Here is a 19,849-nt window from a genome sequence, read left to right as displayed (position 1 = left end):
TTAATTGATAATGTAATAATTATCACCTTATTCATAGTTTAATAGCCATGTTTAACATGCAAGGATTTCTTACACTGTGCCAGATACTTTGCTAAGCACTTTACATGCAGGATCTTATTTAAGTCTTACAAAAACCCTATGAGGGATTTTTTCTTTTCTTTTCTTTTTTTAAAAGTTGGTCAAGTGAGAGGTTTTTTTTTTTTTTTTTTTTTTTTTTTCAATATCTACATTACTGATGAGGAAACTGAGGTCCCAGAGAAGTTAAATCTTGGCATCTTGGCACATGGGTATGGTATGGTAGCAGGCCTAGCTTCATGGGCCTGCAACCAATATAGTCCCACAAGGCCCCATGCTCAGAATGGGTCCCTGGGCTTTCAATTAAGTGTAGCTATCTTGGAATTCTTTAACTATTTTCTTCTTTGAATTTGTATTTTGTAGGTGAAGTCGTATGTGCCTGTGATCTTGCTTCTACCACCTCCCTGCCTCAGTGGGACAGGTTTTCTGCTGCCCATTCACTCACACATCCTCCCAGAATCCCCTTCCCTCTGCAGCCCTGAGACTGCTGCTGCACTTTCCCCCAGGTGAGCTCCTGGATGTGGAGGGGCAGGAAGGGGCAGTCTTGAGAATGCCAAGCCATAGGACAGGGCCCTGGGCACCTGAGAGGATCTTCACTTGCCCTATGAGTGTCCCCATACATGAGAGAGCATGATATTAAATAGCAAATAAAAACATCATGGCAGGGCAAAAGAGAGACTGAGGAAAAATGGGAAAAACAGCTTTTGCTGCTTTTGAATAAGGGACCCTGCGTTTTCATATTGTACAAGGTGCCTCATTATATAGCTTGACCTATATAGTAGAGAAGGGTCACAACTTCAGAACTGCATAGTTCCAAAGCCATTATTTCATTTTACTTCTCTTTATTTTAACAAAAATAAAATGTTTTCTTTTAAATATTTTAATAAAAATATTTAATAGGTGATACATGCACACTTAATTCAAAACTATGCAAAGGATTCTTCTCATGCCTGTTACTGAACCATACATAACTCCTTCCTAAAGGCCACCACTCTTTTCTACAAGGCTCTTATATATACCCTTCCAGAAACACATCACTGATATTCAAGCATATGTGTATATTCCAACCACTCACTTTTTTTTATTATTAAATCATAGCTGTGTACATCAATATGATCATGGGGCACCATACACTTGGTTCATAGACTATTTCACACATTTTCATCACATTAGTTGACATAGCCCTCCTGGCATTTTCTTAGTTACTTTGCTAAGACATTTACATTCCACATTTACCAAGCCTCACATATACCCTTGTAAGATGCACCACAGGTGTGATCCTTGCAATGCCCCTCCCTCTAACAACATCACCCCTCCCCCCCACCCTTTCCCCCTTCCCCCTATTCTTAGGTTGTAACTGGGTTATAGCTTTCATGTGAAAACCCTAAATTAGTTTCATAGTAGGGGTGAGTACATTGGATACTTTTTCTTCCATTCTCGAGATACTTTACTGAGAAGAATATGTTCCAGCTCCATCCATGTAAACATGAAAGAGGTAAAGACTCCATCTTTCTTAAAGGCTGCATAATATTCCATGATGTACATATACCACAATTTATTAATCCATTCATGGATCGATGGGCATTTGGGTTTTTTCCATGACTTAGCAATTATGAATAGGGCTGCAATAAGCATTCTGGTACAAATATCTTTGTTATGATGTGATTTTTGGTCTTCTGGGTATATGCCCAGTAGACAAATTGCAGGATTGAATGGCAGATCTATTTTTAGATCTCTAAGTGTTCTCCATATATCTTTCCGAAAGGAATGTACTAATTTGCATTCCCACCAGCAGTGCAAAAGTGTTCCTTTTTCTCCACATCCACGCCAACATCTCTGGTTTTGATATTTTGTGATATAGGCTAGTCTTGCTGGAGTTAGATGATATCTCAAAGTAGTTTTGATTTGCATTTCTCTGTTGATTAAAGATGATGAGCATTTTTTCATATGTCTGAAGGCCACACACCTGTCTTCTTCAGAGAAGTTTCTCTTCAAATCCCTTGCCCAGCCTGCGATGGTATCACTTGTTTTTTTCTTGCTAATGTGTTTGAGTTCTCTGTGGATTCTGGTTATTAAACCTTTGTCAGAGACATAACCTGCAAATATCTTCTCCCATTCTGTGGGCTGTTTTCTTGCTTTACTTACTGTGTTCTTGGCTGTGCAGAAGCTTTTTAGTCTGATCAAGTCCCAATAGTGTATTTTTGAAGCAGCTTCAGTTGCCCGGGGGGTCCTTCTCATAAAAAACTCGCCCAACCCAATTTCTTCAAGGGTTTTCCCTGCACTCTCTTCTAGTATTTTTATAGTTTCATGTCTTAGGTTTAAATCTTTAATCCAGTAAGAGTCTATCTTGGTTAATGGTGAAAGATGTGGGTCCAGTTTCAGTCTTCTACACGTTGCCAGCCAGTTCACCCAGCACCATTTGTTAAATAGGGAATCTTTTCCCCATTGAATGTTTTTAATTGGCTTGTCAAAGATTAAATAACGGTAAGTAGCTGGATTCATCTCTTGGTTCTCTATTCTGTTCCAGACATCTAGTTCTCTGTTTTTGTTCCAATACCATGCTGTTTTGATCACTATCGATTTGTAGTATAGTCTGAGGTCTGGTAGAGTAATTACTCCTGCTTTGTTTTTATTTTTGAGTAATGTCTTACAAAACTCTTAGAAGTGATCAAGGAATACAGCAACATCTCAGGTTACAAAATCAACATTCATAAATCGGTAGCCTTTATATATACCAACAATAGTCAAGCTGAAAAAACAATTAAGGACTCTATCCCATTCACAGTAGTGCCAAAGAAAATGAAATATTTGGGAGTTTATCTAACAAAGTACGTGAAAGACCTATATAAAGAGAACTATGAAACTCTAAGAAAAGAGGTAGCCGAGAATGTTAATAAATGGAAAAACATACCATGCTCATGGCTGGGAAGAATCAAGATTGTTAAAATGTCCATACTACCCAAAGCAATATATAACTTCAACGCAATCCCTATTAAAGTTCCACTGTCATACTTTAAAGATCTTGAAAAAACAATACTTCGTTTTATATGGAATCAGAAAAAACCTCGAATAGCCAACCACTCACCTTTTTATGTAAATGGTAAGTACCAAACAGTGTGTGGACCTTGCATTTGTTTATTTCAAATTTTATCTTGGAATACATTCTGTGCAACACTGAGGGAAAAAGTTATAGAGTGCTTTCCATGCCACTGTTTTTAATGTTTCAACCCCATTAAGTTAATTCTTTGAAAGCAATGTTTTGACATACAGTTTTTTGGTTTTTTTTTTTTTTTACTTGATCATATTTTAAAAGACAGGGCAGAATTATACTCGTCTTCATAATTGTATGAGTGTAAGCTTTTAGAGCTTTTAGTATGCTTTGGAAATCTCTGAAGAGTTGACCATTAGTATCTGTAGGGATCATGGCGGCTTGTCCTTTTCCTCTTAAAAGTTCATCGAAAGATCAATTCACAGTTAAGGTAAATTAATAAGAGAAATGTTTATTTCCAAATACCATGCATATGGGGGAAACCACAAGAATGATTACCCAATGTTTCAGTAATGGTAAGATAATTTTATGGATGCCTTTTAAAGGGGAGGGGGGACAAAGTAGAGTATAGGGACAGCAAGTAGTTGCTGGGGAGGATGAATAGATAGGGAAAATAGGTAGATTTATAAATCAGCCTGAGAGACAGGTATTGTGTTTTAAATGATTTGTGCTGGGTCTGCTAGGATTCTAGGGGAAGAAAGGAAGTCAATTTCCCCACTTTGATCCCCTCATCTGGTCACTCTGGTTTTATGCAGATAGAGGGAAAGCCCCTTCTGATACTTTCTGATTGTGAGTGGCCTTTAATTCAAAATATTCTTTATGTAAAGTAGTCATACTTTAGGGTAAAATTTCCTTAGCATTTTCACAGCCCAGTAAGCCTATTCATTTTCCCCCACTTACTTTTCTTGCCCTTTGGGGGAGGAGTTTTGGACAACTGATGCTAAATTAAGTAGCCTGTGGGTGAACTTGCCAAATCCATTCTACCTCCTCCTGCAAGCAAGATGGTGACTTGGCTTATTCTTTATCTAAAGTCACTGAATAAGTAAGTATGTTATCCCACACAGAGGATGGAGGGAAGTTCCTATTGTAGATAATTCCCAGATATAAGAATGGATGAAGTCATAGTTTAACTGATCTGTTTTTTTTTGTTTATTTGTTTGTTTTGTTTTGTTTTGCTAACTGGGGAGAGCTATACTAGAGATAGAGTTCCTATCTTTGGTCCATTAAAAGACCAGTACTCAGTTTCTTTGATTAAAATGTGTTGGAAAAACAATGTCTGGGTGGGGAAACAAAGTTAGTTTATTATAATATAATGATGGTAGTAAAAGAGGAAAATTGAAATAGCAAACAGCAGTGTCCCTTTCCTCTTGAACACCAAGGTTCACTTCATTCCTGTCAGCTTTACATCCCAAGCAATTCAACGGTAAGGGCAGGGGATGTCAATTAGGGCAGAAAAATGAAGAGGCCTTTATTCAGATCTGTGGACCTTTTCAGATCTTGGATTCCCAGCATCATTATCTTTGTAGTTGATGTAGTTATGGAGGATTCAAAATTTAAGACTCCATTTTATGGCCAATACAGAAAATGGCATAAACAGCTGATCTTCTTTAGGTATGCATACAGATGTGCTGTTTTCCAATTGCACACTCCATGGTTTGGAGGCATAGATAACCTCCGTATTGATGTTAAGCCACTTTCCAAAAGCAAGGAGCCCTTTTTTTGGAAGATGGAAACAATCAGTCTATCTTTAGTTGGTCCAATGTTCAGAAGATAGTTGCCTTCTAAACTTACTGTCTGAGCCAGTTCCAAAAGGATTTCAGATTCCCTTGCACCTTCAGACATCACCTTTTCAAGATGATAGTCCCACAATGTCTTTAGGATACTGGTGCACATCTACTTGTCACCTGACAAGCTCTCTGGCTTGAATTTAATTTAACAGTTGTAGCACATTCCATGGTGACAGGAATAATTCTGACCCCATTGGTCATTTACTGCCAGCTCATCTATGACTGGATTATCACTGTAGAGCCAAACAAGAAAATTAGTACAATTCCAGTAAATATCTGTGAGAAGTGTAGGGGTAGAGTCTAGGTGAGGGTCCACAAGAGGGAGAGGAGGCCAGTGCCAGCATTAAGGAAAGGCTTTATTAGAAAAGAACAGAGTGGTGGGGCACAGTGGCTCATGCCTGTAATCCTAGTACTCTGGGAAGCCATGGCAGGTGGGTTGCCTGAGCTCAGCCAGAGAAGAGCGAGACCCCTTCTCTAAAAAGTAGCTGAGCATTGTGGAGGATGCCTGTAGTTACTAGCTATTTGGGAGGCTGAGACAAGAGACTGGCTTGAGCCTTAGAGTTTAGGGTTGCTGTGAGCTACGACACCATGTCACTCTACCCAGGGAAAGAAAGTGAGACTCCATCTCAAAAAAAAAAAAAAAAAAAAAAAGAACAGAGTAGAGTCTGACCAAGAGCCAGCTCACTCTCACACAGTTTCAAGAGGCTTTTATTTATTGTAATTGGAATGCAGGAGAGGGTTGCTGTGATCATGCAGTTTGGTTTCTGGCCTGCTTTCTCTCACTAGCTATCTCCCAAAATGGCAGTACTCTTTGTCAAGGTAATAAGGATTACTTCCACACAACTCTTCACTTTTTATTTTAAATAATAGGTTCCCAGAAATCTCTCAAAACTGCTTCATACTGGACAGGGGCACAGACTCTTAGGAGGAATTGTTGAGATTATGGATGTTCCAGTGTTGGCCTGACCGGGTTTCTTCTAGAAGGAGAATTTGGGTAATGTGTTGTTGGATTAAGCTGTGGACTATATTTTGAATAAACTGGGTCGGTTACTAGAATGTAGAATTTTAAGTGGAGGGGCAAAGATCACTTGGCCTTGATGAGTCCATTCCTAAAATGCAAGACCTGAAAGATATCTCAAAAACTACTAAATGTTTTCCAAACTTAAAGAAGTTTAAGTAGAATGAAAAATAAATGTTTTAAATTTTGTTTACAAATACATACATTACTCTAAGCTATAAGTAGTTTAAAATATGGAAGATAGTTTTCTTAATTTTTAGACAACAGAATACAGAAAGAATTAGCAATGTTTCAAACAAAAAGTCATAAAAATTATCTCAGTCTCATGTAATTAATTTCTGTTCTGTTTGAGATTAAGTTAGGAAAAGAAAATTGAAAAGCATTTTATATTTGACAATGCTTCCTGTACAGTTTTAATATTCCAAATAAGCCTAATATGTCTTTTACCAAATTTTGGTGGTCTTAATATTAAAAAGCTAGTTTGAGGGCAAAAAGACTGAATTTAGAATTTTTATTTTGGAAGGTTTGTCAAATATCAAAGGTTTAAAACATTTGTTCAAATAGGATTATAAGTCAAAAGATTCTAAAGGCAATATAAGAGGTTATGTGGGCATAAACCTTAACCCTTTTAATGTTTAGGGTTTTTTTTTAAGTTAGCTAAAACCTTCATAAAGACAATACAGGGATTGATTTTTTTCAGGATAGTTACTGAAAAGGTAAAAAAAAAAAATTCTGTAGTGATTTTTACTTTTTTGTTTGTTTTTGAGACCAAGTCTAAATCTGTCACCCTGGGTAGAATGCCATGGCATCCTCAAGCTCACAGCAACCTCAAACTCTTGGGTTTGAGTGACCCTCTTGCTTCAACCTCCAGAGTAGCTGGGACTACAGGCCTGTGCCAGAACACCCCACTGATTTTTTTTCTATGTTTAGTGTGTGTGGGGGGTGTCTCACTCTTTCTCAGGCTGGTCTCAAATTCCTGAGCTCAGGCAATCCATCCACCTTGGCCTCCCGGAGCACTGGGATTACACACGTGAGTTACCGCAACAAATTTTTAAGATTGGCCAGGAAATTGTTATGTCTTTTTGTAAATATAAATATATTTTTAAAACCACCAGCTGTTGGCTCAGCACCTGTAGCTCAGTGGCTAGGGCACCAGCCACATATGATGGAGATGGCAGGTTTGAACCAGGCCCAGACCTGCCAAACAATGACAACTACAACAACAACAAAAAAGTCATATAGTCATAGTATGATTTTTAAATCAAAGGGAAATAGGTCATGTAATTTCATCAAAAGTTAATTAATATTTTAGGAAAACTTTGTTGCTTTTCACAATTATAGTCAACTGAATCATATGAAAATTTCTTCATAAATTCCTTTTTATGAAGTTTTATTCCTTTTTCCTGAGTTTTATCTATCCTGTAAAGACAATCTATAAACTTGTTAAAATCTTTCTGTTTTGTCTTCACTTTCCTTTTTCTTAAATAACCAGCCATTTTATTTCAGGATAAAAGGTTATTATACAAGATCATTGTTTATACAATACTATTTTCCTTTCTGTTTAACTTTTCTTGCTTAATGTACTTTTCATAAAACAGGATCATAGTTTATTATAAAGTTAACCAAACAGATAATTAGAAGATATTAAAAGGTAAAAATTTTGTTCTTTGAAAGAGAAAAGACTCAGTTTCCCAAACAATCATAGGCAGTCAAAGTATTTATCTTGCAAATGACTTAGATATTTTATGATTATCTTTTTAACTTAACAAAACATGATTTTAAGGTTTTATGTAATTGAAAAGTATTTTAGGAGGGAGACAAGATGGCGGACTGAAGCCAGCTTTCAACAGAGGCTCCCGTCCAGAAGGAGAGTTAAGGGACAGGAATTTAGTAAGTATCCTGGTGGACTTGAGCCTCACCAAGAGAGAAGGTTGAAGAACACACATCAACACCGCTGAGGCAAGTTGTGATCACAAGGACGCAAACAAAAGGTACAAAATCCACCACAAAGCAGACGGGAGTCCCCCTCCCCCATGAGACCGGCTCAAGAGCCCCACAATTAAACAAGCGGGCAGAAATTAAAGGCCCTCCCACTACATTCCACAGGAGAGACCTTCTAAAAACTGGAATTACCTCCCCTAGTGGGGTGTCGTGGCGTTCTCCTGCCAGGCATAAAACTGAATAAAACTTTGGGAATCCTTCGCCGGCAACACTCCTGGCGCTCCCCTCCCGCCCACTGAGGTCTGGAGGCCTGTCCCCCAGGGGTTCGGATCCTTGGGTGATTTCTCAAGGGGAGTGGACAGTCCCCGAGTTGCAACTGGTCAGCATTGACTATGAGGCACGCGAGTCAGGAGAGGGCACCGGGCTGAGGGGGAGTCACGCCTCACGGCACTTCCCTGCGGTGCAGTGCAACAACCCTCCCAGGGCAACATTACAGGGCACAAGACTGAATAAGACTCTAGCCTCCCCGCTGAGAGCTGAGAGCCCCTACTCTCACTCGGGGTCTGAGGGCCTATCCCCCAGGAGTTCGGATCCTTGGGTGATTTCTCGAGGGGAGTGCACAGTGCTTGAGCTGCGTCTGGTCAGCGCTGACTCTGGGACACATGAGCGAGGAGAGGGCACTCTGCTGAGGGGAAATCAAGCTTTGGTGGCACTTCCCTGCAGTGCAGTTCAGGAGCCCTCCCCGGGCCGTAGTGTTGCGTAAAACTGAATGAAACTCTAGCTTCCCCCCCCACTCCCAATCGGGGTCTGGGGGCCCATCCCCCAAGAGTTCTGATTCTTGGGGGAATCTCTTGAGGGGTATGGACCCAGCACAAACTGCGGCCGCTCAGTGCTGACTCTGGGGCGCGGGACAGAGGAGAAAAGGTTCGCCTGAGTGCCCACACCAGAGCAGCAGTTCCCTGGAGGTAGATCAACAGCCGTTTTTTCTTTAACGGCAGAATGCTCACTTCTGGATATTCTGAGGCCACATCCGCTGTCTCCCTGGGCAACCAGAGGAGGCCATCGGTGAGCGGGAGATTTCCTGACACGGCTCACAAACCCGGGAAGCTTCCAGGGCGGGCCGACTCAGAGAGGTGTTCGGACGCAAATCTCCAGCAGCAAAGACTTTTGACTCAAAACAGCCCGTCTTCTGTAGACGATGACAGGAACAGAGACAGAACCCCGCAAAGTTGTCTGTTCTGTTCTGTTCTGTTAGCAGCATCCATCAGGGATGAGGCTAAGCCTGAGTGAACACCTCCTTCCCATCACCTGCATCAAACACTCAAAGATGACAGGCCCCATCTCCTCCTGCTAGATAGCGGCAGTCTGCGGGGGACAGGCAGACTTCCTTGCGATTCAGGCAGGTGCAAACCCCTGGAGTGTCTGTTCACTGCAGGCAACTGGGTTAGCCATCTGCAGAGATACCAGTGACTGGGTCCGATGGAGGGGCAAAGTGGGGAAGTCAACCTTCCTAGACTGCTCTGTTTGCTGGGTGGCTCCTCCTGACTCCACGCTGCACTGGGGTGAGCCGTGTCAGAGGAGTCACTAGGCCCCTGTGATCCAGTTCCCAGAGACCTCTTGAACTCTCCCACGCGAGACAAGTGCCGATTGAGACAGTTGATTTGGACCTTTTGAACTGGGCTAATAGACTGAGGACTTTTCAGGCGGTGCCCTGGGTATGCGATTGTAGGAAAGTTTGATTCTCCTTTTCCAACTGGGGCCAGAGGTGGGCAGGCGGAGTGACTTAATTGCTGATTTTTCCACACAGCTGAGACTTCAAGCCAGAGTAGAAGTTGCAATAGGATCGAACGGAACCAGCTGAAAGCAAGACAGAACCACTTTGCTCCACCACACCAGACAGGGCCCCAGTTTCTCAGGCCACAACACTGTACGGGCCCTCGACAAAGCCCCAGGGGAATAACCAAAGGGAGTAAAATAACCATGGGGCGGAATCAGCGGAAAAACGCTGGTAACATGAATAACCAGAATAGATCAACCCCCCCAAGAAAAGATACAGCAGATGTGATTGAACATCCCATACATAAACAACTGGCTGAGATGTTAGAAATCGAATTCAGAATTTGGATTGCAGACAAGATTAATAAAATGGAATTAGGAATTCGAGGAGAAATTCAAAAATTGTCTCAAGAATTTAACGAATTTAAAGACAAAACCACCAAAGACTTAGACACACTGAAGCAAGAACTTACAGCCCTCAAAGATAAGAAAAATACAGTAGAATCCCTCAGTAACAAAATGGAGCAAGCAGAAGAAAGGATTTCTGACATTGAAGATAGTCTTCGAACGCTCCCAATCTCTCAAAGAGGAAGAGAAATGGAGAGCAAAAACGGATCAACTCACTCCGAGAACTCTCAGATAATTCGAAAAAAAGCAACATAAGGATTATAAGGATTTCTGAGAACGATAAAGTGGCCTCCGAGGGCACAGAGGCCATTCTGCATGAAATTATGATGGAAAATTTTCCAGACATGCCTAGAGAATCTGAAATTCAGACAGCAGACAGCTTCAGAACCCCAGCACGATTCAACCCCAATAAGTCATCCCCCAGACATATCATAATTAGCTTCACTAAAGTTAATATGAAAGAGAAGATTCTCAAAGCAGCCCGGCGAAAGAAAACTATAACGTACAAAGGTAAGAATATTAGAATAACTGCAGATCTCTCTGCTGAAACTTTTCAAGCCAGAAGAGGCTGGTCATCAACTTTTAATCTCCTAAAGCAAAAAAACTTTCAACCCAGGATCTTGTATCCAGCTAAACTGAGTTTCATCTATGATGGAGAAATTAAATACTTCAATGACATTCATATGTTGAAAAAATTTACCATAAGTAAACCAGCTCTTCAGGATGTTCTCAGACCTATCCTCCACAATGACCAACCCAATCCTATACCACAAAAGTAAACTCACTCACAAACTTCGGATCAAACTCCAACTTCCACACTGTCGAAAGGATTAAAAATGTCCAATGGACCTCTGAAAAACTCGATACCCAAAATTCCACCAGACTTATCAATACTCTCCATCAATGTGAATGGCTTAAACTGTCCTCTAAAGAGGCATAGGTTAGCTGACTGGATACAAAAACTCAAGCCAGATATTTGTTGCATACAAGAGTCACATCTCAACTTAACAGACAGATACAGACTCAGGGTGAAAGGATGGTCATCCATATTTCAGGCAACTGGTAATCAGAAAAAAGCAGGTGTTGCACTTTTATTTGCGGATACAGTAGGCTTTAAACCATCAAAAGTAAGGAAGGACAAGAATGGTCACTTCATATTTGTTAAGGACAATACTCAATATGATGAGATCTCAATTATTAATATCTATGCACCCAACCAGAATGCACCTCAATTTATAAGAGAAACTCTAACAGACATGAGTAACTTGATTTCCTCCAGCTCCATAATCGTCGGAGATTTCAACACTCCCTTGGCAGTGTTGGATCGATCTTCCAGAAAGAAGCTGAGCAAAGAAATCTTAGATTTAAACCTAACCATCCAATATTTAGATTTAGCAGACATCTACAGAACATTTCATCCCAACAAAACTGAATACACATACTTCTCATCAGCCCACGGAACTTACTCCAAAATTGACCACATTTTAGGTCACAAGTCTAACCTCAGTAAATTTAAAGGAATAGAAATTATTCCATGCATCTTCTCGGACCATCATGGAATAAAACTTGAATTGAGTAACCACAGGAATCTGCATACCCATACAAAAACATGGAAGTTAAATAACCTTATGCTGAATGATAGCTGGGTCAGAGATGAGATTAAGAAAGAAATCGCCAATTTTTTGGAACAAAACGACAATGAAGACACAAACTATCAGAACCTCTGGGACACTGCAAAGGCAGTTCTAAGAAGAAAATTTATAGCACTGCAAGCCTTCCTCAAGAGAACGGAAAGAGAGGAAGTTAACAACTTTATGGGGCATCTCACGCAACTGGAAAAGGAAGAACATTCCAACCCCAAACCCAGGAGAATAAAAGAAATAACCAAAATTTGAGCAGAATTAAATGAAATTGAAAACAAAAGAATGATACAATAGATCAATAAATCAAAAAGCTGGTTTTTTGAAAAGGTCAATAAAATAGATAAACCTCTGGCCAACCTAATCAGGAAAAAAAGAGTAAAATCTCTAATATCATCAATCAGAAACAACAAAGACGAAATAACCACAGACTCATCAGAAATCCAAAAAATCCTTAATGAATATTACAAGAAACTTTATTCTCAGAAATACGAAAATCTGAAGGAAATAGACCGATACTTGGAAGCACGTCACCTTCCAAGACTTAACCAGAATCAAGTGGAAATGTTGAACAGACCCATATCAAGTTCAGAAATAGCATCAACTATACAAAACCTCCCTAAAAAGAAAAGCCCGGGACCAGATGGTTTCATGTCAGAATTCTACCAAACCTTTAAAGAGGAATTAGTACCTATATTACTCAACCTGTTCCAAAAGGTAGAAAAAGAAGGAAGACTACCCAACACGCTCTATGAAGCAAACATCACCCTGATCCCCAAACCAGGAAAAGACCCAACAAGAAAAGAAAATTATAGACCAATATCACTAATGAATATAGATGCAAAAATATTCAACAAGATCCTAACAAACAGAATCCAGCAACACATCAAACAAATTATACATCATGACCAAGTTGGTTTTATCCCAGGGTCTCAAGGCTGGTTCAATATACGTAAATCTATAAATGTAATTCAGCACATAAACAAATTAACAAACAAAGACCATATGATGCTCTCAATTGATGCATAAAAAGCTTTTGATAATATCCAGCATCCCTTCATGATCAGAACACTCAAGAAAATTGGTCTAGAAGGGACTTTTCTTAAACTGATAGAGGCCATCTACAGCAAACCCACAGTCAATATCATATTGAATGGAGTTAATTTGGAATCATTTCCACTCAGATCAGGAACCAGACAAGGCTGCCCATTGTCTCCATTGCTTTTCAACATTGTAATGGAAGTTTTAGCCACCGCAATTAGGGAAGAAAAGGCGATCAAGGGTATCCATATAGGGTCAGAAGAGATGAAACTCTCCCTCTTCGCAGGTGATATGATTGTGTATCTGGAAAACACTAGGGACTCTACTACAAAACTCCTAGAAGTGATCAAGGAATACAGCAGTGTCTCAGGTTACAAAATCAACATTCATAAATCGGTAGCCTTTATATACACCAACAACAGTCAAATTGAAAAAGCAGTTAAGTACTCTATCCCATTCACAGTAGTGCCAAAGAAGATGAAATATTTGGGAATTTACCTAACAAAAGACGTGAAAGATCTCTATAAAGAGAAGTATGAAACTCTAAGAAAAGAAATAGCTGAAAATGTTAACAAATGGAAAAACATACCATGCTCATGGCTGGGAAGAATCAACATTATAAAAATGTCCATACTACCCAAAGCAATATATAATTTCAACGCACTCCCTATTAAAGCTCCACTGTCATATTTTAAAGATCTTGAAAAAACATTACTTCATTTTATATGGAATCAGAAAAAAACTCGAATAGCCAAGACATTACTCAGAAATAAAAACAAAACAGGAGGAATCACACTACCAGACCTCAGACTTTACTACAAATCGATAGTGATCAAAACAGCATGGTACTGGCACAAAAACGGAGAAGTAGATATCTGGAACAGAATAGAGAACCAAGAGATGCATCCAGCTACTTACCGCTATTTGATTTTTGACAAGCCAACTAAAAACATTCAGTGGGGAAAAGATTCCCTATTTAACAAATGGTGCCTGGTGAACTGGCTGGCAACCTGCAGAAGACTGAAATTGGACCCACACCTTTCACCATTAACTAAGATAGACTCTCATTGGATTAAAGACTTAAACTTAAGACATGAAACTATAAAAATACTAGAGGAGAATGCAGGGAAAACCCTTGAAGAAATTGGTCTGGGTGAGTATTTCATGAGGAGAACCCCCTGGGCAATTGAAGCAGCTTCAAAAATACACTACTGGGACTTGATCAAACTAAAAAGCTTCTGCACAGCTAAGAACACAGTCAGCAGAGCAAGCAGACAGCCCTCAGATTGGGAGAAGATATTTGCAGGGTATATCTCTGACAAAGGTTTAATAACCAGAATCCACAGAGAACTCAAACGCATCAGCAAGAAAAAAACAAGGGATCCCATCGCAGGCTGGGCAAGGGATTTGAAGAGAAACTTCTCTGAAGAAGACAGGCGCACGGCCTTCAGACATATGAAAAAATGCTCATCATCTTTAATCATCAGAGAAATGCAAATCAAAACTACTTTGAGATATCATCTAACTCCAATGAGACTAGCCTATATCACAAAATCTCAAGACCAGAGATTTTGGCGTGGATGCGGAGAAAAGGGAACACTTCTGCACTGCTGGTGGGAATGCAAATTAATACATTCCTTTTGGAAAGATATATGGAGAACACTCAGAGATCTAAAAATAGATCTGCCATTCACTCCTGTAATTCCTCTGCTGGGCATATACCCAGAAGACCAAAAATCACAACATAGCAAAGATATTTGTACCCGAATGTTTATTGCAGCCCAATTCATAATAGCTAAGTCATGGAAAAAGCCCAAGTGCCCATCGATCCACAAATGGATTAATAAATTGTGGTATATGTATACCATGGAATATTATGCAGCCTTAAAGAAAGATGGAGACTTTACCTCTTTCATGTTTACATGGATGGAGCTGGAACATATTCTTCTTAGTAAAGTATCCCAAGAATGGAAGAAAAAGTACCCAATGTACACAGCCCTACTATGAAACTAATTTGGGACTCTCACATGAAAGCTATAACCCAGCTACAACTTAACAATAGGGGGAAGTGGGAAAGGGGGAGGGGGTGGGTAGAGGGAGGGGGATCGGTGGGATCACACCTGTGGTGCATATTACAGGGGTATTTGCGAAACTTGGTATATGTAGAATGTAAATGTTTTGGCACGGTAACTGAGATAACGCCGGAAAGGCTATGTTAACCACTGTGATAAAAATCTGTCAAATGGTTTATGAAGCGAGTGTATGATGCCCCATGATCATATCAATGTATACAGTTATGATTTAATAAAAAAAAAAAACAGAGTCTGGAAGGTGACCTAGAACAACCTTAAGGCTAATTATAATGTCATTAGCTTACATCTACATTGTGGTTCACAGCCCCCAATGGGTTTTCACAAAGGCTCACAGGAGGTCTGCATGCGCAGTAAGAGTCTAGTTTCAAAGTGGGCTCTGAAGCATGAGGTGGGCCGATTCCAGACAGTATAAAACAGAACTCCTAGCCATAATTGAGGCCTTTTTTGTCATGACAAGGGAGCTTTCCTTTATCTATGGCAAATATATCTTGCTCTGTAAACCTTTCTTTTCCTCAATAAACTTTGTTTCAGCTTGCCTTAAAAAAAAAAAAAAGTATTTTAAAATCATAATATAGGCACCATTCCTGATGTCTTTCCTAATCCTCCTGAGTCTGTAAAAGACAGGATTTTTTTGTGTCCTCAATTTCTTTACCAGGTGCAAAGACAGAAAACAGGATGACTATAGGAGTCAATTTTTCCCAGAATAGCCAGGAGGCAAAGTTAAAGCAGAAAAGAAGGGGCCAGGTAGGTTGAAGCAGCTGGCCTAGGCACTGAGAATATGCCCCTAGGCTTTCCTACAGCCACCTACCTAGAATTTAGAATTCAGAGGCTCACAAATAAGAATTAAATTTACAGTCAAATCTAGCAAAGTTTAGAAATATTATAGGAACAGCAGTGTTATAACCTTAAAACACCTGAATTTAAATAACAATTTTGAAACTACTTTCATTTATTGAAGATTACCAAAGTAATGTAATACATGAACATGTAGACAGAAGCAGATTTAAATTAGATAACAATTTTTTGATGTTGTTAAGAAAATTTTTAAGATTGGCCAGGAAATTGTTATGTCTTTTGTAGTTTTGATCTTTTTTGTAAATATAAATTTTTTTTAAAACCATGGGGTAGGGTGCTGGTCCCATTTGCTGGAGGTGGCGGGTTCAAACCCAGCCCTGGCCAAAAACTGCAAAAATAAATAAATAAATAAATAAAACCACCAGCTGTTGACTCAGCACCTGTAGCTCAGTGGCTAGGGCACGAGCCACAAACAATGGAGCTGGAAGATTCAAACCCGGCCCCAGCCTGCCAAACAACAATGACAACTACACAAAAAAATAGCCGGGTGTTGTGGTGGGTGCCTGTAGTCCCAGCTACTTGGGAGGCTGAGACAAGAGAAGCGCTTAAGCCCAAGAGTTCAGGTTGCTGTGAACTGTGACACCATGGCACTCTACCAAGGGTGACATAGTGAGACTCTGTCTCAAAAATAAATAAATCCACCAGCTGTAGAGTACTAATTATAGAGAAATAAATAAAGCAATAGTGACTAAATGTTATTAAGCAAAAAGGAGTAGGAGACAGAAAGACAAATATTTTCAAAGGGTGAAAAAGGCCTGAATGTAGGGAGACTCAGTGTTTTCTACTGTGGTGCCAAAAGTTGTTAAGGTGCTGAAAAATGTTTAAGTTAAAGTTATCCTTTTCAGGCTATTGAGATGCATTATTGAGTTTGTATTGAGGCCCAGCCATGTTACAAAATAGAATAAGGTGCTCAGGGTGGATATTGGGCATGAGGGTGAGGATACTTAGGCTGCAGAGAAGATAGGGTGAAGACAAGGACTTTCAGGGCAGGCATTCTGAAGAGAGAGGACATCCTTAATTTAGTGTGACTATCCTGAGGTGTGAGGGGACAGTCTTTAATCCAGATACCCTTATAGTTAGAAAAAGACAGAGAGTGGGGCCCAGGGCCCAGCAGAGAGGAATTTCTAACACAGAAACGGGAGTTGGTGTGTAAGGAAGTGAGTGGATGTTTTCTGAAAAGGTTTGAAACAGTTTGATTATTCTGTTGGGGTTGGCTAGAGTGGTGGGATAATTTTTAATTAGGGTGTATCTTTGGTCAGAGAAAGAGGCTCCTTTCTTTTTGTAGTAGGTTAAGTGTATGGTTGACATGTTTTAAATCAGGCAAATTTAGCATCCTTGAGATAAAACTGATAAGGATTGGTTTAGAAAAGATTGTGTTTAGTAATTACTGAAGTGTAACATCAAGGAAGTTTAAAAGGACTAAAGTGAGTATTAGGTTGAGGAAGAAGGCAGTTCTAACTGAAGAGCTAAGTCTTGTTACAAGAAATCTGAGAAATCTTCTTGGAGGTAAAGGTCTCAGAGAAGTGTGAGAAAGTTTTTGACAGAGGATTAGGAGTAATCATAGATGAGACCAATCATATAGTTATCCCAAGCAACTTGATACCTTGTAGTCTGGCTGTTGTAAATTAAGTCCTGGAATGTAATGTAAACCAAAAGAAGACATTTGTTAAGAAACTGCCTAGCTACCATAAGAGCCAAACACAGTAGTGTCAATTAAAAAAGAAAAGCGGCTACTGTTTTACAAAGTCAAAGAGAATGCTCCCCATTTTTTTCTAGTTTATTTTTTTTCTCAAGCTTTGATAAACATCATCTGGTTTATTCTTTGTTTTTTTTTTAATTGTTTTAATTATTGTTAATCATAGCTGGGTACATTAGTGCAATCAAGGGGTACAATGTGCTGGTTTCATATACAATCTGAAATATTCTCATCAAACTGTTCAACATAGCCTTCATGGCATTTTCTTAGTTACTGTACGTAGGCATTTGTATTCTGCATTTAGTAAGTTTCGCCTGTACCCATTCTAAGATGCACTGTAGGTGTGGCCCCACCCATTACCCTCCCTCCACCTCAAACTCCCCCCTGCTTTCCCCTCCCTTGGCCCTTTCCCCATATTCTTGTGCTATAGCTGGGTTATAGCCTACATATGAAAGATATAAATTAGCTTAATAGTAGGGCTAAGTATATTGGATAATTTTTCTTCCACTCTTGAGATACTTTGCTAAGAAGAATATGTTCCAGGTCCATCCATGTAAACATGAAGGAGGTAAAGTCTCCATATTTCTTTAAGGCTGCATAATATTCCGTGGTATACATGTACCACAATTTGCTAGTCCATTCGTGGGTCAATGGGCACTTGGGCTTCTTCCATGATTTAGCAATTATGAATTGGGCTGTAATAAATATTCTGGTACATGTATCTTTGTTATATTGTGATTTGTGCCCTTCTGGGTATAAACCTAGTAAAGGAATTATAGGATCGAATGGCAGGTCTATTTTTAGATCTCTAACTATTCTCCAAACATCCTTCCAGAAGGAACATATTAATGTGCATTCCCACCAGCAGTGTAGAAGTGTGCCCTTTTCCCCACATCCACGCCAACATCTCTGGTTTTGGGATTTTGTGATGTGGGCTACTCTTACTGGGGTTAGGTGATATCTCAAAGTAGTTTTGATTTGCATTTCTCTGATGATTAAGAATGATGAGCTTTTTTTCATGTATCTGTAGATCATGCGACTGTCTTTAGAGAAGTTTCTCTTCAAGTCCTTTGCCAATTCTGAGATGGGATCACCTGTTCTTTTCTTGCTGATACGTTTGAGTTCTCTGTGGATTCTGGTTATTAAAACTTTATCGGAGGTATAACCTGCAAATATTTTCTCCCATTCTGCTTTACTTACTATGTTCTTTGCTGTGCAGAAGCTTTTTTGTTTCATCAGGTCCCAGTAATGTATTTTTGATCTGCCTGGGGAGTCCTCCTCATAAAATATTCACCTAGGCCGATTCCTTCAAGAGTTTTCCCTGCACTTTCTTCTAGTATTTTTATAGTTTCATGTCTTAAGTTTAAATCTTTTATCCAGTGAGAGTATATCTTAGTTAATGGTGAAAGGTGTGGCTCCAGTTTCATTCTTTTACAGGTCCTCAGCCAGTCTACCCAGCACCATTTGTTAAATAGGGAATCTTTTCCCCATTGAATGTTTTTAATTGGCTTGTCAAAGGTCAAATAATGGTAAGTAGCTGGATTCATCTCTTGGAACTCTATTTTGTTCCAGACATCTACTTCTCTATTTTTGTGCCAGTACCATGCTGTTTTAATCACTATCGATTTATAGTACAGCCTCAGGCCTGATAGCGTGATTTTTTCCTTCTTTGTTTTTATTTCTGAGTAATGCTTTGGCTATTTGAGGTTTTTTTCTGATTCCATATAAAACGAAGCATTATTTTTTCAAGATTTTTAAAATATGACAATGGAGCTTTAATAGGAATTGCTTTAAAATTATATATTGCTTTGGGTAGTATAGACATTTTAAATTCTTCCCAGCGATGAGCATGGTATGTTTTTCCATTTGTTAACATCTTCAGCTATTTATTTTCTTAAAGTTTCATAGTTCTATTTGTAGAGATCTTTCACGTCCTTTGTTAGGTATACTCCCAAATATTTCATCTTCTTTGGCACTACTGTGAAAGGAATAGAGTCCTTGACTGTTTTTTCGGCTTGCCTATTGTTGGTATATATAAAGACTTACGGGTGTTTATTTTTTGTTATTAATATTAAATCATAGCTGTGTACTTTAATGCGATCATGGGGCACCATACATAGGTTTTATAAAGTTTGATTTTGTAGTCTGAGACATTGCTCTATTCCTTGATCACTTCTAAAAGTTTTGTAGTAGAATCCCTAGTGTTTTCCAGATATACGATCATATCATCTGGGAACGGTGAAAGTTTGATCTCTTCTGAACCTATGTGGATACCTTTGATCCCTTTTTCTTCCATAATTACAATGGCTAAAACTTCCATTACAATGTTAAAGAGCAATGGAGACAATTGGCAACCTTGCCTGGTTCCTGATCTGAGTGGAAATGACTTCAATTTAACTCCGTTCAATACGATATTGGCTATGGGTTTGCTGTAGATGGCCTTTATTAGTTTAAGAAATGTGCCTTCTAT

This window comes from Nycticebus coucang, chromosome X, assembly GCF_027406575.1.
Source record: "Nycticebus coucang isolate mNycCou1 chromosome X, mNycCou1.pri, whole genome shotgun sequence".
In the NCBI taxonomy this organism is placed as follows: domain Eukaryota; kingdom Metazoa; phylum Chordata; class Mammalia; order Primates; family Lorisidae; genus Nycticebus; species Nycticebus coucang.
Note: the sequence above shows the minus strand (reverse complement) of the source record.